This window comes from Crocuta crocuta, unplaced genomic scaffold (genome assembly GCF_008692635.1).
Source record: "Crocuta crocuta isolate KB4526 unplaced genomic scaffold, BGI_CrCroc_1.0 scaffold235, whole genome shotgun sequence".
Taxonomy (NCBI): domain Eukaryota; kingdom Metazoa; phylum Chordata; class Mammalia; order Carnivora; family Hyaenidae; genus Crocuta; species Crocuta crocuta.
This window is the reverse complement of record NW_027531285.1, coordinates 8,457,058-8,477,430: the sequence shown is the minus strand read 5'-3', so window position 1 is coordinate 8,477,430 and position 20,373 is coordinate 8,457,058.

The following is a 20,373-nucleotide window of genomic DNA, read 5'->3' as shown; positions in this document are numbered from 1 at the left end:
AAACTCCAGACCTGTGGTTTTTTTTAACATCCAGTTCATAGTGCTGTATCCTCCAAGGTTTGCTCTCTGAACTTCAGAACTATATGTGATTAAGTCATTTCATAAATTACGTCATAAGATATCAGCTCGCCTTATAGTATATTGCATTATGTTGACATGGAGCACTACTATAAATAGGTGATTTGAAAAGTTATTCTGTGCTTCACTAATAGCTCATATTATTTCTTAAAAATTCCTTTTCGTAGAAAAGGGCATGCCACTTCTCTGCTGGATGCTCCAGCAAGTCTTGTTTACTGTAACCAGGAGATGAAATTTCCAAACACACCCTGGTGTTTACAGCACTTGGAAGGGCATGTGGCCTCCCATTCCAGCCTCCCTCAAGCATGCGCCCCACCTGCTTTTCGGCTTTGGCTTAAACAAGTCGGTTGGGCCACAACACAAGTGTGAGAACATGAGAATGTGAGATGCCACAGGCCAGGTGACATGCCAGTGCTGAAAAGCTGGTACATGGCAGGGGCATCACTGTGTACATAGAAAGGCCACATGCCACACCGAAATGTGGCAGCCACTTCTCCCAAATTAGATGAATAATTTTCCTTTCATTATGTTCTCACGAACATGTTATAAAACAATAAGCCTTGAGCTACGTTAAGTCCAAAAGTTCAGGGTTTCAAATGAGTGACGAATGAATATTCATGTTTATTTCAGAGTTGACTGACAAGTAGAACTCGTTTTAAAACCATGCTTATGTATGATTTAAGAACTATTCTTTCAGGGAGCCTGGGTGGCTCAGTTGGTTAAGCATCTGACTTCAGCTCAGGTCATGATCTCACAAATTGTGGGTTCGAGCCCCGTTGTCAGACTCTGTGCTGACATCTTCAGATTCTGCATCTCCCTCTCTCTCTGCCCTTCCTCTGCTTGCATTCTCTCTCTGAAAAATAAATAAACATTAAAAAAAGAACTATTTTTTCAAGGTAACAATTCTTACACGTATGAGTCTTCTGATGTAGCCCAATGCCGTAGAGCAGCAAATAACTTTTTTTTTTTTTGGTCTGATAAAGCAGGAGAGAATTTACTAGAAGAAATGTCGTAGGATCTCATACAGTTCCTCCTAGTTTTCTCTGAGTTTCATCTTCCTGTATGCTATCACCAGGTCCATGCTGCTAATGCAACTGCAGTTGAATTCATTTCAAGTGTTGGCAGGAAAGGATAAGGAAAAAATAATTACACTTTTAAAATTCTGTTGAGCCTAGTGTGAGTTACAGAATTCATAAATGTGCAATGTCAGGTAACCCAAGGTATTTTCCGAGTTCTAACTCTACTGCTGAATAAGTATGTGAACATAAAAGTTGAATAAATTTTTCTACACTTTATTTTCTTCATCTTAACAATGGGAAACTGAATCCAAGGCCAAAATACTTCTGAAATTTTTGAAGAATTAGTAATGAGCATTTCTTTCCTGATGAGAGGGCATCAGCAGAAATCTTGAAAGAATCTATTTTTTTTTAATATTTATTTATTTTTGAGAGACAGAGAGAGACAGGGTGTGAGCAGGGGAGGGGCGGGGAGAGAAGGAGACACAGAATCGGAAGCAGGCTCCAGGCTCTAAGCTAGCTGTCAGCACAGAGCCAGACGCGGCCCGAACCCACAAACCACGAGATCATGACCTGAGCCGAAGTCGGACCCTCAACCGACTGAGCCACCCAGGCGCCCCTTGAAAGAATCTAAGGGGCATTTGTCTCTGCTACCCAGATTTCAAACAAGAAAATAATCGTAGAATTTGTGATTATTAACATTTTTTTCCTAGCATGATATATTTTCAAACTTACAGTCTGTAAAATTTCTTTATATTTTCATGTGTTCAATTGCAAGCCATGAACTTTCAAGGAGCAGAATAGACCTAGTTATATCCTTTGTCATAGATTCCACCTAATATTAGAAGTGAATCAATGAGTTTTAGAAACTAAAAATTGTATCAACATGTAGAGAGCGGTACACTTTCAGTCTGCAATTTAAACTTAACATCCTATAGTCCTTGGCTTTTACAGCTGCTCCCTCACCTTCCTAAAATAAGCCACCGTACGTGAGTGTGCGACAAAGCGTACCCGTAGGGCTGTAGTCCGGTTTCAGATTAACGGATTCCTGGTTCTCTTTGCTATAGCCAAACACTGTTCACCTTCACCGGGATAACAGCACATTCCTCGTTTACATAAAAGAAATGTCATCGATACTGTGCTATGCTTATGTTATGTTGCCTAATAAAGGCATTTTGGGGAGTTTATTTATTCCCTTTCTGTTTGCTGAGTAAATTATTGCTTGTAAAAGGTTATGCTTCTCCAGAGAGCATTAGAAATAGTCTCTGTTCTTTTTACTCAAAGTCTGGGTGATTTCCAGCATCTTTTAAGCCTAGAGTTTGAATAAGAATGTCAGCTCTTTGAAATCGTCTGCTGAAATCGAGATTTAAAGCTCAGACACTGCCTCTTGATGAATACAACAGACAGAGAGGATAGTGAGGGGAATCCTTAGACTCTGTAGAGACAGCTTCTTATTGGAGCTCTCAAATGAGCATTCGCCAGAGTGGGTGAAGCTTTGGGGACTAAGTATGATTTTGAATTCTGAATATCCAAGAAGAATATTCAGATACACCTTATATACTCCATGTTTTAAAAAATATGTATATTTCAGTTGAGAATTTTTAAAAAGTACATTATCCTTGTTTGAACATACTGAGCATTCACACTGATGCTCTATGTGAATTCTAAAATTTCTAGAATATTTTTACTCTAAAATATTTTACTTTAAAATGTTTTATTGCTAGTAAGGAATCAAAATTGTAAACCAACTAAAAAGTGCCCTAGTAAATTAAATATTTTTCCTGGACATATTCATTCTCCTCTCCTTGTGGTCTTCATTTCTTATTTCCTATTCAGATTTTTCCATATTCCCGCATGTAACAATAACCACCCTTTCCCCCACCCCAGACCATGCCCCCTCCTATCAGGTTATAAAGGTGTCTTTCCATTGTCTACTGAGTTTCTTGTTTTGTTTTTATTTTCTTCTTTTAGCTTATTCCCTTTGAGAGATAAACCAGCTGGAGGTAACACTTGGGAGACATTCTTAATTGAAAGATGAATCGAGATTAAACAATTGTACGCTGTTTTACATCTGCCTATAGTGGAGGCAATGTTGGCATCCATCCCCTTAAATTTGAATTGGTGATTTAGTGTCAAGTGTGCCATTTTAAGAAGTTTTAGCATAGATACCTAGCCTAGAGTGGGGTAGGCAGAGTAGCCCACCTTCATAGTTTATGACACATAGTAGGCCATTAATAAATATTTGACTGAGTTGACTAGGAAAACTATCATTGTGGAATGTGTCAGGTCAGCTTAGAATTGTTGGACTATGGTTATGCCAAGGAGAAATAAGTAAAAAGAGAGTTGATTCTGCCCTAAGGGCTAGAAACTAAGATAAAAAATAATTGTTGAAAAATAAATGGGCAAAAGAAGGGACTAATATTTTGAATCGGTGAGCGTATACTTTTCAACACAAAGGACAAAGCTGCATTTGTGCACCTACAGAGAATGGATGTTGAAGTCATTTGAAAAATTGAGAAAGGATGTGTTCATGTTATAACCGGAGGATCCAATTTGCAAATTTTATTTATGTTTTAAAATAAAAAGGAATGGGTAGATGAAAACATAAATTTTTCACGTTGAAATTTACCTCACTATACTATTTTCAGACACAGGTTCCATGATGAATTTAAAATAAGGAATGGAACTTACAAAGAAAAAAGCAATGGGTTTAGATTTTGTTAAGCCTGCCAAAATCGTGGGGAGCCATAGGCACCCAGTGTCTTTTTTGAGTTTTAGGGGAAAATGTTGGTCTTTTTTAAAATGATTTTTAAAATGCTTTCAATGCCCTCACGAATACTATTTAAAATGTATTGGATGTGGGGGGAGGGGGGATGGGCATGGAGGAGGACACTTGTGGGGATGAGCACTGAGTGTTATGTGGAAACTAATTTGACAATAAACTATTAAAAAAAATGTATTGAATCTGGCAAAAGTGTAGATGAAGCTGAGTCACAAGGACACTATCTGAGAAATGAAGTGCGATCATATTTTGCCAAGGAAAAATCAAGTGATCTGTGATAAAAAGGGAACTGATACCAACATGAAACAAAACGACCCGAATTTATTATTCCATAAAAATACTATAATCCTGGACTTTAGATTATTGTTACATTCTTTAAAAAATTTTTGTTAATGTTTATTTATTTTGAGAGAGAGAGAGCAAGCTGGAGAGGGGTGGAGAGAGGGGGAGAGAGAGAATCCCAAGCAGACTCTGTGCGGGTAGCGCAGGGGCTCAATCTCACAAACTGTGAGATCATGACCCAAGCAGAAATCAGGAGCTGGATGCTTAACTGACTGAGCCACCCAGGCATCCCTTATTGTTACATTCTTTTAATTTCTGATTCTCAGAGTTTAAAAACTCTGGTTGCATGGTGCTCAAAATGCATGTGACACTTGGGAGACATTTATAAAGCATTGAATATATTAGAAAATGTCTTGTATTTCATTAGAAGACTGTTTCAACCCATTTTACAATACCAAGATTGATAAAGAACATTATTTTACATGAAAATGTTCTTACATTAACTATGTGATTTGCCAAACCACACATGGAAATTTAAAAAGAGAAAGATATTTTTCTTTGACCTGAAAGGAAGACCACACATGTACTTTAGTGGATTGAAAACAGCTGTGAACAGTCTTTGGCAAAGGCAAATTTCTTGAAAAATTACATCTGGATGGTCAGTTTGGGTTTTGATACCATCACCATTAATGTATTTACGTATAAATATAAAAATATGTTGAACAGCTTAAAAACATTTTTAAAAGTTGAGACATCCACTCCTTGAATTCAGTATTCTGTAATTTTTTTCTTTTTTTTTGCATTCTACCAGGTAAATAATTTTTGTTTTTATTTATTATGTATTTGTGTATTTATTTATTTTTTTGAGAGAGAGAGAGAGCACAAGTGGTGGAAGGACAGGGAGAGAGAGAGAGAGAGAGAGACAGAGAGAGAATCTTAAGCAGGCTCCATTCCCAGCACAAGGCTCAATCTCATGACCTTGAGATCATGACCTGAGCCAAAGTCAAGAGTTGGTTGCTTAACTGTGCTCGCATTAGCAGCACATATACTAAGAGTTGGTTGCTTAACTGACTGAGCCACCTAGGCTCCCCCATCACATGTATGATTTGATACAACTGTTCAAATGCAAATATTAACCATTAAATTTGAGGAATGATAAAACTATTGTAAAAATTAGGAAATCTTAATTTTATCCTTGAGTGTTGAACTTACTAACTGAAGCTTTGCAAATGATTTTATCCACATAGTACTCAAGTTTTTTTGTATCACAAGGTTTTTTATTTACTGGGATTTTTAAAGAAGATATCAAAATTAAATGAAATCTTGGGGCACCTGGGTGGCTCAGTTGGTTAAGCATCTGACTTCAACTCAGGTCATGATCTCACAGTTTGTGGGTTTGAGCCCCACGTCGGGCTCTGTGCTGACAGCTCAGAGCCTGGAGCCTGCTTCTTTGTCTCCCTCTCTCTCTGCCCCTCCCATGTTTGAGCTCTGTCTCTCTCTCTCTTCCTCTCCCTCTTGAAAATAAACATTAAAACATTTTCATTTAAACATTAAGCACTTTTTAAATATTTTTGAACACTAAAAAACCTAAATGAAATCTTGAGAAAATTTCTATATTTACATATTGTCTATAGCAAGAATTAATATTTTCTCTTTTGCCAGACAATTTTCAGAACTTGTTGCAATCTTGCTTTTTGAAAAACCAATGCATTTTAGTTTGGTAGTATAAACTGGAATCAGTAGGCACTGAATTAAATATGTATAAAGGAGAAAATTTATTATATCAAGTATTTTCATTTATTGTATTTATTTGCTGTATCAAGTGGCAACTCAAGGCAGCATGTGTCGAATCTGACGGCAGGATTATAGTTATAAAAAAATGTATTTATAAGACCCCGTAACAGACATCTTCTGTGAATCTAACCTGAAAATGTAAAGCAATAATCTGGGAATAGTTATGAATATCTAAAAATTCAGGAGTGACTTTCAAAGGGATTTCCTCCTCCACTTTTCCCCTTAGAAAGAACTAAAAAAGGACTAAATATCAATTCAATACATGCATTTTTTTCCCAGACATCAATTTTCTTGGAAATAAATCTGAGAAGTAGAAAAAATCATTTACCCTCTGCATGGGTGTTTGCTGGAAGAACTTTCACCACGATGGAAAGTGAATGGAAAGGTTAAGTAGAAGACGTGCATCATTGCTGTAATTTGTAAACTGATGTGATAACCTCATGTTTAATATTTTATGGAGTAGAAGGTGAGTGCTAGAGGGAGAAATGTCACTTGGAGATAAGGGAAATTATATGCTAAGAATGTGTATAAATGTGACTGAGAATTAACTTGAGTGTTTCTTTATTAATTGATAGACTGGTGTAACATAACGATGAAATAATGAAGGTATCCTAGCAACCATCTTTTCCTAACAACTGTGGCCTGGAAGGCTGTGATGACTGTCAGCCACATTTTATTAATTCAGGAGGGTGAGCAAAGATAATTTCAATTAATAAAACCTCTCTAGCAGCAAAGTATAATGTAGATTTGATCATACCTATTACCAGAATTTTTTTATTTAATAGTATAAAATAACAGTATACCTAGATAAATAAATTCTTTTAAGTTGGTAATATTCCAGTTCTGAATAGTAGTAAGACACTCTATCATTTATTTAGTTGACATACAATCTGGAAAAAATGGCTTTAAAACAATCCACAAAGACCTGTCAATATTATGAGATCTGCTTTTAATATAAAATATGAAAACATAAAAATGGGTATTTGCTGGGGCGCCTGGGTGGCTCAGTTGGTTAACCGTTCGACTTCGGCTCAGGTCATGATCTTGCAGTTTGTGGGTTCGGACCACATCAGGCTCTGTGCTGACAGCTAGCTCAGAGCCTGAGCCTGCTTCAGATTCTGTATCTCCCTCTCTCTCTGACCCTCCCCTGCTCGTGCTATCTCTCTCTGTCTCAGAAATAAATAAAAGCATTAAAAAATTTTTTTGAATAGTTATTTGCTTATTAGTTGATATTTCTATTTTTATTAGCGCTATTATTCTGATAATATCAAAATGAAAACTTTATATATCCTTGTTTTGATATTATAAAAACTAGTTTATTCCCCTGTTTTATAATAAACATCGGTGGGCTTTTTCTCTCCCAATATGGAATTTATCCAAATACTATTTTTAATGAATTAAAATTAATATGAAGAGTACTTATTAAGTACCTACTATTTGCCTAAATGAAAGATCAACATGAAACAATCATAAAGATACCTCTACCAAGTTTTTTGATCTGTTAGTTTCCCAATTTCTATCTCCTCTGATTTTTAAAAAATATTTATTTATTTTTGAGAAAGAGAGACAGAGTGTGAGTGGAGGGGCAGAGAAAGAGGGAGACACAGAATCCAAAGCAGGCTCCAGGCTCCTAGCTGTCATCGCAGAGCCCAACATGGGGCTTGAACTCACGAACTGTGAGTTGGACACTTAACTGACTGAGCCACTCAGGCACCCCATATCTCCTCTGATTTAATTTAGAAATAATTTATCTAGGGCCTGTCGGGAAAACGAATCTCTTTCTACTCGAAGTAAATAGAAAGGGATCTGATACAGAGAATTAGTGAAGCCAAGAAGCTATAGAAACTGCCAGAAACTCACGGCAATCACCACCACCTCCAAGAATGAAGTGAATGATTTCAAAAGAAAATACCTGAAGAGAGGCCATTGCAAATATGCCACACCTGCCAAAAACCCACATATCTGACCACTGCAGCCAAAGGGATAGTATATGTCTCCGGCTTCCTTTCTACCTTCCATGTTTCATGCACACTGCTTCTCATTGGAAGGATCTTACTTAGAACTCTTCTGACAGAAAATCTGAGAAACCTAGTTCTCAGACTTCCAGCCTGTGCAACACAAGGAACAGCCAAGATGGAAAGAAGTGCTGACTTCCCAACAGACAATATGGCACAAATATCAAGCCAGAGAAGTTCCCCATGGGTGATAGCATGGCGATTCCAAATATAACAGGAAAACTGTTGAAGGGATCTGTAGCTTGGGATTGTGTTTGGTATTTTAGTAACCAGAGTAGAAGAACCACAAAAATATCGAAGATATTGAATGGTATATCTTCACTTGTATCACTATTACCATAACAATTTTGTCTGTGTTCTGGTAAAGCTTAAGATTTATCTTATGTTTTTAGTAAGATACCAATATGATTGCTAATAGGAATAGATCTTTGGAAATTTGCAATCCTATAATCTTATTTAACTGCTGAATTCAATTTACTATTAATATATAAGCAGAATAGGTTATGAATAATGGAGATTTTTTTTAAAAAGCAACCCCCAAAGTAAAAGAAGCACTGGTTAGCTAGCAGAATTCATCTTTAGCAAGAACTACTCTGATAATGTATTTTTAAATTTAGATGTCAGGTATGCTTCCTGTTTTCCACACGGAGACAAGTAGTCCCATTTTTCCCCCTCAGCAGCTATGGAGTAATTGATGAGTTGCATAAATGAAAGAATTAGGGCTTTCTGAGCCACATTTGGTTGTGATGATGCAAACAGATGTCTCTCAGGACAGAGAGGTGTCTGTCTTCTTCACCATTCCATGCCAGAGCTTAGCGTGGCACCTAGTACATCTAAGGAAACCAGTATATATGTGCTGAATAATACATGGCTAGTATTTAATTTGTTACATTTAATTCACTTATTATTTTGGAAATTGGGAGTATTTTTTCCTTACAGGAATAAATCATCACAGAGGAAAGAATTTTAAAACACGTCATTTTCATATCTTAATGATTGTTGAATCTGGATTCAACAAAAACAAAAATACAGAGACTCATTGTCTTCTACTTTAGATATGATTAAATGCTTTTTGTATAAATTTTCTTTTAAAACATTGTTCCAGGTGATCTGATGGTAACAATCACAACACCCATTCTCCTGAGTCAATAGGTAGCATTACCATGTGCAGTCTTCTGTCAAAGAGTCTAACACTGGTCTGATGCCAAAGCTGTGCTGAATGGTCATGTACCTCCCCGGGGGGCACATTTCTGCCTGACTCATCTTCACCTTCCATTTGTAGTATATCAATAATAACATCACTTCCGAGGGCTTCCTTTGTGCACCTCTTATAGAATAATACAGTAATATTTCCGCTATCATTTGTTTATTCTAAGTGGCAGGAATTATGCTTTCAATAATTTATTTTATCTAATACTCATAGTAATCTTATGAGGTAGGTTCAAATGCTTTCCACAATTTACAGAGATGTATTGGAGACTTAGAGATGCTAAACCAATTACTCAGTGCCACATAGTTATTATAACAAAGAGCCATGATTTAAACCCATGACCAAATCTGTCCAATCAGCAATAAAACAGTCTCAGTGAAGTAACTGGTAAATTGCACTTCACTAAACCTAGAGAAAGCATTAAGTAGGAATTGAATGACTAAAAGATAGTTCTTTTAATATCACTAAAGGCAGTAAATATATATTGAAACATTAAAATACATACAGATAGATTGATATAAAGCTGTAAATAATCAGCGTTGCTACATTTCTTCGATTCCATGTTCATTAGCTAGGATTATGATCCAGGGAGAGCTTTAAACAAAACAGGGAACTGTAAGTCAAAGTTAAGAATGTGTGTATCTGTGCTTAATATTAAGAAGATGAGAAGAGGAGTGCCTGTGTGGCTCAGTTGGTTAAGCTTCCGACTTTGGCTCAGGTCATGATCTCGTGGTTCACTGGTTTGAGCCTCTGGTTCATGGATTCCAGCCCCACGTTGGGCCCTGTGCTGACAGTTTGGAGCCTGGGGACTGTTTTGGATTCCGTGTCTCCCTCTCTCTGTCTGCCCCTCTCCTGCACTCACTGTCTCTCTCTCATGTGCTCAAAAATAAATACACATTTAAAAAAAAGATGAGAAGAAAATTTCTCCAAGCAAATTTTTAACAGGCTAATTTTTTCTTTATTTTTTCCTCATTTTTAAAGGACTTTCACTTTGATGTTTTAATCTTGAGTTTTTTATTGTGAAATTTGGGATATTCTGAACTCTTTTATTCTTTGTTGGCTATGGCCAGAATCTTTCAAATTACTTTATATTCTGCAAACACCTAGCAAACTTGAGATGTAGTAGTAAACTACTACTACATGCAATAGTTTAAATGCAAGTTTCTGTTTTGGAATGTTCATTAGAAAGAATCTTAAATTCTAGACTTGTTCCTTATTGTTTAAATAATTAGCTCTTGACTCAAATTGAGATCAATATCTATAAACTATATTCACAAATAATTTTCATAAATCTTATTAGTTTGCATAGTCATCTTCTTGTCCCAACATTTCCAGAATGAAATTTAATACCATGTGATACATAGTTTATATTGTATCCTGCCTATCCAGCATAATGTGGGTGAGCAGAATAAATGTTTATTATTACTTAAATGATAATAATAAATAATATAAAATATAAATAGTATGAAATAATAGAAATATATAACAATACACATATATAATCATGTAATGTAATAAATAGTATTAAAAAAAGAATAACTTTGGGGCACCTGGATGGCTCAGTTGGTTAAGCATCCTACTTTTGCCTTTGGCTCAAGTCATGATCTTACAGTTCGTGAGTCTGAGCCACATGTCAGGCTCTGCACTGGCAGAGTGGAAATTGCTTAGGATCCTCTCTCCCTCTCGCTCTGCCCCTCCCTCACTCATGCTCTCTCTCTCAAAATAAACAAATATAAATTTTTTTAAAAAACATTAAGTAATAAATGCAGAAATAAATATTCAGAACAGAGCAAAGAAAAAGAAGTTGAAGGGATCCATCACCCGGGTGAAAAGCCCCTAATTCTTTAGAAATTATCGCCTCATTTAAAAAATGAATAGGACAAAATTGTTTTCAATGTCAAATGTTTAAAAAACCAAACTAAACTTTTCAAAGTTCGTGTTGCAACTTCTGAGAACAACTTTTGAAAGGCTTCTTATCTGATAACAGTAAAATGACCATTTAGAGAATAGATACAGAATATTTCCCAAAAGGAAAACAAAAGCCCAGCAGTAAAGTCATCTGTTCCTTCCAGCTGACTTGGGCTAGTGCTATCACTCCAGCCATGCTTCACATTCACTGGGAAATGCTATCCATTGAGCCACTACTTTCCCACCATCTCTCCCTTTCAAGTTTAGGTCACAAGGCCTAAGGATCATGACTTCTCCTCTGCAAACACTCTTCCTCTTACCCTTCTCTTTTTCCTTAGTACGCTTCCGGCAAGACCACAATTGTAATCGGATTCATCCTTCTACCACTCTCGCCTCTGCCCAGGTGGCTGAAAGTTGCTGAAGAAAATCTCATGACCACAATCATTGGTCACGCGTTAGTAGAGTGAATGACAAAATTATCAGACAGGTACTAAAGATCTTCCTATATTCCATGGTAAAATTTTTTTCTCACTCTTTTAGACAATGATTTCATACTTTCTTCTTCTTCAAACTTCTGTGATAAAAGCTCAGCTGATGACTTCATACTTCCTTAGTAAATGAGATACAACCAGATGAAAATGGTCTCCTCCTGTACCCACAGACTTTTTTGGTTACTGTTTTATCCCTTATAGCTGGTCCTTTTTTGAGTAAATAGACTGAGTTAAGTGAAACTGTTTTTACAATGGAAAAATAGGTACAATTCCTACTGAGGCCAACCATTACTCATCTCCATTAGGACCTCATTCTTGAAGTTATACCCTCTCTTTCCTGCATCATCAGTTTTTTCCATATGCTCACTAAGCTGTGGGCATAATTCTCTAAATTAATAAAGGAAACCAATTTTGAAAATTGTGATAATCTCAGAAGAAATAAGCATTCACATGTAGGGTGAATTCTGAAACATGTGGATGACTCAATGCAGCACTAACTGATTTTCCCTGTGTAATACCAGAGTCACTGAGTATTGTTGCTTAATTCTTTTGCAGGTGCTGAGTTCCATGACTCTGTGGTATAGTACCATATAGTTTTAGTCTCTTCAGACTACTGTAACAAAATGCCATAGACTGGATGTTTTATAAACAAAAAACATTTCTCACAGTTCTGGAGGCAGAAAAGTCCAAGATCAAGGTGCCAGCAGATTCCGTGTCTGGCGAGAGCCTGCTTCCTGATGCATAGACGGCCATCTTGTTGCTCTGTTCTCATATGGCAGAAGGGGTGAGAATCTTTCTGGGGTCTCTTTAATAAGGGCAGTAATTACAGTCATGGTCTGCCCTTATGATTTAATTATCTCCTACCTCCAAATACCATCATATTGAAGATTAGGTTTCAACACATGAATTTTAGGAGGACACAAAAATTCATGGCATATTTTATCCATCCAAGTTAGACCACTTAATTATTTTCTGTGTTTTTTTTTAAATTTTTTTTTTTTATGTTTTATTTATTTCTAGGAGAGAGAGAGACAGCGTGAGCAGGGGAGGGTCAGAGAGAGAGGGAGTCACAGACTGAAACAGGCTCCAGGCTCTGAGCTGGCAGTCAGCACAGAGCCCGACGCGGGGCTCGAACCCACGAATTGCGAGATCATGACCCAAGCGAAAGTCGGACGCTTAACCGACTAAGCCACCCAGGCGCCCCAATTATTTTCTGTTTTAAATAGTCCTCAGTCAAATGATCCAAGGATCAAAACAGCCAATGATCTAATGCCCTGCTTTCTAGAAAGATTAAGAATCTTTAGGAATAATGGTTGTAATCAAAGAAGCTAACAACAATTCTCCCATTCATTGAGGTATTTACCCTGTTCAGGGAACTGTACCAAATACTTTGCACACTTGTGTACACTTATAGAATAAACTTTGTGAAATTTAACTGATCTCTAAGCATGGCCTATGCTCTGAAACATTTTAGATGGATAAAACCTGGTCTGTTTTGGAGATAGTTGCTACATTCTAGCTGGAACTTAGTGAGTTAACCCCAAGCCGTCTGGAACATTCAGCTGTTCAGAATAACTCATTTCCAGGGAGCTCTGTATAGCTGAAGAGACTTACTGTATAAGTTTTCACATAATGTGAATAGAAATGTGAGTATTTGTAACATTTAAACACTCACAATTTCCATAAATGAAAGAAAGTTCAGTATGCGATTTATCATGACTCAGTTTTTTTTTTTCCTCCCTCCTCAGAACAGTACTTGCATATTTTGGGTAGCTTTTGAATAGGTACCATTGCAAAATGCAGGAGGTGACAGTTAAACATACGTTTCAGCATTTACAGAGGGTGAATCATGCTCTTTCCCAGTCATTTGGCTTTTCAAGATCTCTGTTAAAGAAAAGATGCAAAAACTCTCTCTTATGGTTCTTTCATCAGTCACCAAACTTGTGGCTTTTAGAACACATTGGTTTTGAGAAGCTTTCCATGAAGCACCTTGAAACAGCTTGCCATGGAAATGGAGAGGAAGGAAGGCAGACGCCTGGAAAAGAAAATTTTTCTTTTAGTTAACATATCACAGAATGGGCTCTGTGCCCAAACTTGAGAATTCAGAGTTCTCATTGACATTAAAAGAAGTTTCCTATGTTTTTGTAAGGCTGCTGGATTGGTCCTTAGATTTGAGGAAAGCTTTTACTCTGGTTCTTGTCCTTTCTCATTTTTTTGCACCTTTGTTTTGTAGGCATTTTCCATGTAAAATCTGGACTGCTTTTTTCATGTTGAATAATTATGTCTCTCTGGATGTTTCCAGAAAGGTTAGATCTAATGAGTTCCTAAGAAAACACATTCAATAGTAACTTTCTTATCAGATAGAAAATGGTAGAAGACAGAGTTAGAACTGTCTTTCATCAAGGTAATATTTATAGCTGAGCATATCAACATTTCAGTTTTGCAAATCCTAAATTTGTTGCCAGACAGTATCTGGAGATTGTTTGGATGTTTTGATTAAATACAGATTCCTTGAACTTCTTTGCTAACAAAACCAGAATTCTATGTTAGTTCTTGTTCTTTGTTTTTTCTAGTTAAGTCTTGTGATAAATGAGATGTCGAATTAATGACTCACGTCACTGAATGTAGAGTCTCTTTCATGATTGTAGTCCCCTAAATTCACTTATCCTACAGTTTGTAATCTGGCAGTCATGATGCTTAAAAATAAGCATTTGAGTGTATACAAAATAAATGTTTGATAGAAACAAAACAAAACGAGGAAAAATAAGCAGCATTTTTTAAGTTTATAAATTGTATTTTTCCGAACTCATGCTTTTCTGTGTGCACACAGGAAAGGGTATTCTTGGTACATTTAACCAACACTGACTGAGTGCATCCTATGTTCCGGGCACTGTGGTAGATGCTGGGAATACAAATAGAGTACCCACCTGGGGGACTTTATTACCCTGGGGGTAAAATCAAAGAAAGATATGATGGACTATGAAGTAAGATGCAGGCTAAGCTACTGATGCTCAGGGGTGCCTGGGTGGTTCAGTCGCTAAGCTTCTGACTTTGGCTCGGGTCATTATCTCACGGGTCATGGCTTCGAGCCCTGCACTGGGCTCTGTGCTGACAGCTAGCTCAGAGCCTGGAGCCTGTTTCGGATTCTGTGTCTCCCTCTCTCTCTGACTCTCCCCTGCTCATGCTCTCTCTCTCTCTCTCTTTTTCTCTCAGAAATAAAAATAAAAATAAAACAGAAATAAGATACTGATGCTCATAGAGGGAGACAGAGAATCCCAAGCATGCTCCTCACTATCAGCACAGAGCTGGACACGGGGCTTGAACCCACGAACCCAAAGATCATGACCTGAGCCAAAATTAAGAATTGGGCATTTAATTGATCGAACCACCCATGTGCCCCCTAGAGAAGGCTTTTTAAAAGAAAGAGAAAGAAAACGGGGGGAATTATTATTGGCCTGATGATATTAGAGGCCAAAATAGCAGAATGAGACTTTATAACAGGTGACCAGACCTGAATACCAACCACCAGTCCAGGGAGTACTACAAGTCCAGCAAACTTCACAGTGGAATTTTTTTGAGGGGGGGAGGGGATGAAATTCATGGCAAATTGGGAAATAGAATTCTTCACATGGACAAGAAAGTTTTCCCATTGGAAACAATTAAAGACAATGGAATTGTTTCCATGTGGTAGTCATAGCCAAGAAGACTGTCCATGAGCTCATATGGAACAATCCCAAGGACACACAAAAAAAGTATTCAGTGAGGTTTTGGAGGGAATATAAATTAACAGGTGTGGATACTCATTGATAAAACAAATGATTACTGAAAATGTGACCCCATTCATCCTTAGAAGTTGTCATGGCCTGAAGGAAGACTTAAAGCCATGCATAAAACAAGAACAAGAGGCAGCAAGGGTGGGCAGTTGATTGGGGACCAAATAATTGTTGGCTCTATAATGCCATGTTGAGAATGTTTCATTTTGTCTATTAGCTTTGATAATTTTGTCTGAACAGATTTGAATTTTTTAAAATGTTTATTTGTTTTTGAGAGAGAAAAAGATTGAGAGATAAAGAGAGAGAGAGTGAGTGAGAGAGAAAATGAGTGGGGGAGGGACAAAAAGAGAGGGGGCCCAAAGATCGGAGGTGGGATCCTCCTTGACAGCAGAAAGCCAGATGCAGGTCTCGAACTCACTGACCATGAGATCATAACCTGAGCCAAAGTTGGACACTCAGCCAACTGAGCCACCCAGGCACCCAGAACAGATTTGAATCTTTAAAAGACAGTCATGACAGCAGTGTTGAGAATGAACGGGGTGGAATAGTAAGAGCTGTGAAAGCTACACAACACAGCAGTAGTTGTGGAAATTAAAAAAAAAAAGGAAATAAGAGTTGTTTAGGAGTATGAGCATGGATTCATTGAATGTATTTAACAGGAAAGATCAAGGAGGTGAAATATAAAAAGAAGCATACTGTGGCTTCTGAGTTTTTGGACACAGGGTGGGTGGCAATGCCAGTCACTGAAATGATGATTATAGAAAAAGGGAAACATTTGGGTAAAGGGGGGTGAGATTGGTTAGCACGTGCCAAGTTTCACAGATAGCTGGGTCTATACATGTTGTTCTAGACTTTAGGCTATAAGCTGGAGTGGAAAACACAGACTTGCTGTTTTTGTCCTCTGTGTTTTGTATAATATATTCCACTTAAATTACAATGCTGTTAATTTATGGTAAGCTTGAATCCCTGGCCAAATTATTATTTCAGAGAGAATGTTCAGGGAAGATGAATCATGGAAGATTCTCTCTATATGGACTCATTACTTTTCTTGATCATGGCGAATTCAAATAAGTGAAAGATTTGGAAAGCCATTACTTAAAGGTAAATTAATTCTAATATGATCTAGGTTGTTTGAGTCTCAAATGTTTATGTCTCATCTCACTTGACATAACATCTCCACAAGTCAAGACACTTTTATTCCTAAGAATTCCAGCACTGTTATGCCTGGTACAGTCAGAGGTGGAATGTCTCTGGGCTAGGCTTTCAGAAGTTAACCACTTGTCAAATGACACTAATGTAACATTGTGTGTCAACTATACTTCAGTTTAAAAAAAATGTACTTGAAGGGAAAAAGAAAGTTGTCCATACTTGGCTTTGCAATGAGATGTTAATTAGGAAAGTATGGTGGTTAAAAGCAAACTTTAGGTCTCAGATTTAATCTGATTCTTAGTTGCTATATAACCTTTGTGAATTTATGTGCATTTCTCTACCTTAATATCGTCTTATGCAAAATTAAGGGTATAATAATATCTATTTCATGATGTTGTGTAAGAAATCAATTGTGAAATAAGCTAACTGGAAGATATAGCATATTAATAAGCATCAAACATGTTATCTATTATTAATATATAATTTTGCTAATAGAATAAGGATAAATTTTAAAAATACTGTAACAATAAAGCTTAAAATGAAAGCCTAGAAAGAACAATTGAAATACCCATACTAATGGAGAGTAAATCTCTTTAAGTCAGGAACTGTGACTTCCTTTATTTTCTGTATTATCTGAGAACATAGTAACACTATAATAAAGGACAAAAATTATAGTTAAAATACGAGAAGCACATTACTTAGTGTAAATTTTATATTAATATTAAAGTATAACATATTATGTTTTGGCATTAATTCTATTTAATAAAACACCCCAAGGTTCAAAAAGAAAAGTATGAGAAAACAAAAATAATTAAGCTTAAGAAAAATGGTGATGCTAAAACTCGTAGGTTAAGAAAATAAAATTTAAAGTTTGAGCTAAAGATATATGAGTATTTTGATATGTGTATACACTTAAAGAATACAAATGAAATTCAAATGCTAGCTCTCCAGATTTTTTTTCATCTTTCACTTTGTAGTTTCCAATGAATATTCTGCCAGCAGAAAGCTGGGAAGCAGAGTTCAGTGCAGTGTAGCATGAGTCTTACTCCAGTCTGAGACCTCTCAGGACCTCTGAGAAAGTCCCCAAGGCTGTGGGCTTCCACGCCTGCCTGTTGTTGGGAAGCTATATCTTTGTGAGGACTGGTTTAGTGCCATGAAATCCAACACACCTGGTTGCAAACACCACGTCATGAGCTCTGGACAGTTACTTTACCCTCTAACATTATTTTCCTCATGCAGGAAAAAAAACCAAAAAACACAAAAAAATAGTAACTTAGACTATGTGGACTAATTCTTAGTAAGACATAAACTATTGAAAATGACTCAAGAAGAAACAATCTGAATAAGCATTACGACTAAAGAGGTGACATTAGTAATCACAGATTTTCCCACATTTAAAGGAGAGTTAATAGCAACCCATCAGAAATTCTTCTAAAAAATAGAAAATAAGGGAACACTTTCCAACTTATCTTAGGAGGTTACCTTAACCTGATATTAAAACCAAAGACATCACAAGAAAACTACAGAATAATATTCCTTTTAAATACAGATGTAAAAAATTAAGTGCTAACACACTGAAACATTGATATATATGTGTATGTATACGTGTGTGTGTGTGTGTGTGTGTGTGTAAATTCTGCTTGAGATTCTTTCCCTCTCTGCTTCTCAAAAAGAAATAAAGAAGGAAAATATAGATAAAGAAAGAAAGAAGAAAGAAAGAGAGAAAGAAAGAAAGGAAGAGAGAAAGAAAGAAAGAGAGAAAGAAAGAAAGAGAGAAAGAAAGAAAGAGAGAAAGAAAGAGAGAAAGAAAGAAAGAGAGAAAAGAAAGAAAGAAAGAAAGAAAGAAAGAAAGAAAGAAAGAAAGAAAGAAAGAAAGAAAAGAAAGAAGAAAATGACAAAAAAATCTTTTGGTTCTTATGTGAAAGGAAATTGATAGAGGCTTTCTCTTAAGGATGTACATCACATTACTACAGTGATTTTGAACCTAAAAGAGAATTTTTCCATCCATCATAATATACATATTAAAAAAATAGGTTTCAATCAATCTCCCTGGAAGAAAAACAGAGTTATCCTATTCTTTCTCTGCAGAAAATGATAGCACATTATTCTATAAAGGGGCCCTCAAAGAATGTGGCCAAAATACACAGAGAAGTATTATAGAGAAAGGACAATCACTTAATTAATAAAAAAAATGCCGTTTTTCTAAATTTTATGGTATTTGTGACAGTTGCTAACTCTTTAAAGTTTATAATTTGTTGTGATTTTTCCCTCATGCAAAACAAAAAATATTAGTCACTAGTTTTGAAACCTTTTTCTTTTTCTTAAATGTACTCTTTTTTTAAATGATTATTTATTTAAAAAATTTTTTAATGTTTTTATTTATTTCTGAGAGAGAGATAGCATGAGCAGGGGAGGGTCAGAGAGAGAGAGAGTGAGATACAGAATCAGAAACAGGCTCCAGGCTCTGAGCTGGCTGTCAGCACAGAGCCTGCCACTGGGCTCAAACCCCGATCCGTGAGATCATGACCTGAGCCAAAGTCGGCCGCTCAACCAACCCAGGTGCCCCTGATTATTTATTTTTGAGAAAGAGAGAGAGAGAGTATGAGCAGGAGGAGGGGCAGTGAGAGAGGGAGACACAGAATCCGAAGCAGGCTCCAGGCTCCAAGGTATCAGCACAGAGCCCTATGCGAGGCTCAAACCCACAAATTATGAGTACATAACCAGAACTGAAGTTGGATGCGTAACCAACTGAGCCACCCAGGAGCCTCCTAAAATCTTGTAAGTAGTTTACCCAAGTAGCATGACTTCAGAACTCACAAAATGTGGATCTACCCATATGTGGCAATGAGCATATATTAAGTAGAACACTAGAAGAAGAGAAAAACATTCCTTCTGGAAACTCCCAGGGAGGTGTCAGCATTTCCTCTCACTGCCCTGTCCTAGGAGAAAGATGTTTCTCAGAATGGTGAGTGTAACAAGGTATGTTCTCAGGGTATGAGTCAGGTCATGGGAGCTGAGTAACTACTAAAGTACACAGGTAGCATATTTACATCTTCAAATCTTACTTAATTAAGAAAACAATAACAACAAAAAATATTAGCAAACTAGGATATTCTCATTCTCTGAGAATTGAGTGCCAGATTCTAGTGTGTCCACATTTATCCAAAACTGGAGGAAAGAAATCCACTTGGGTTGTTCTTTTTCTTCCTTTGCATATACCCTGGACATTTTGTCAAGAATTTAAATTTATAAACTCTTCCCTGAAGTATACATGTGGTGCCTAAAATAATCTTGTCATCACAAATGTTTTCAGCGCTATCCAAAATAACCTTCCTAATACATCAGTGTCTCTATTATAGTTGTCAAAAGCTTTGTAGTTGTCATGTATTTAATAACCTGAATTAAGAAAGTACAGATGAACGTAGGAGGCTAACACCTCCCAGGTTTACCTTGGATCTGGATACCAAAGATATCAGAGAAAAGGGGATCAACATATGATCCCATATGAACATTTCAATATTATTCCAGATGGTTACCCAAAAGAGTTTTGCTAGGGAAGTTATATTTACATATGAGAGTCTGATTTAAGTGATATTTGTAAAGGTGGGAAAAGCAAGACTTAAAAAATATTGTTGATTGCTTTGGGCCTTCAGGTTAATGAGAAACCCTTTAGCGCATATATGGTTTTTAGAACATGAACTCCATGATGATACCATGTGGGAGAAGCAAGTCCAAATGTTGAAAACATAAAGCAATAAGGCAAAGGTACAGCCGGTGGGGTTTCATTCAGGAGATGAGGACGGGATGACAGATATTCTAAGGCAGACAGTAGTCAAGGAAGCCTAATATCAGCTCAATCTGAGAAGCGACAAAGT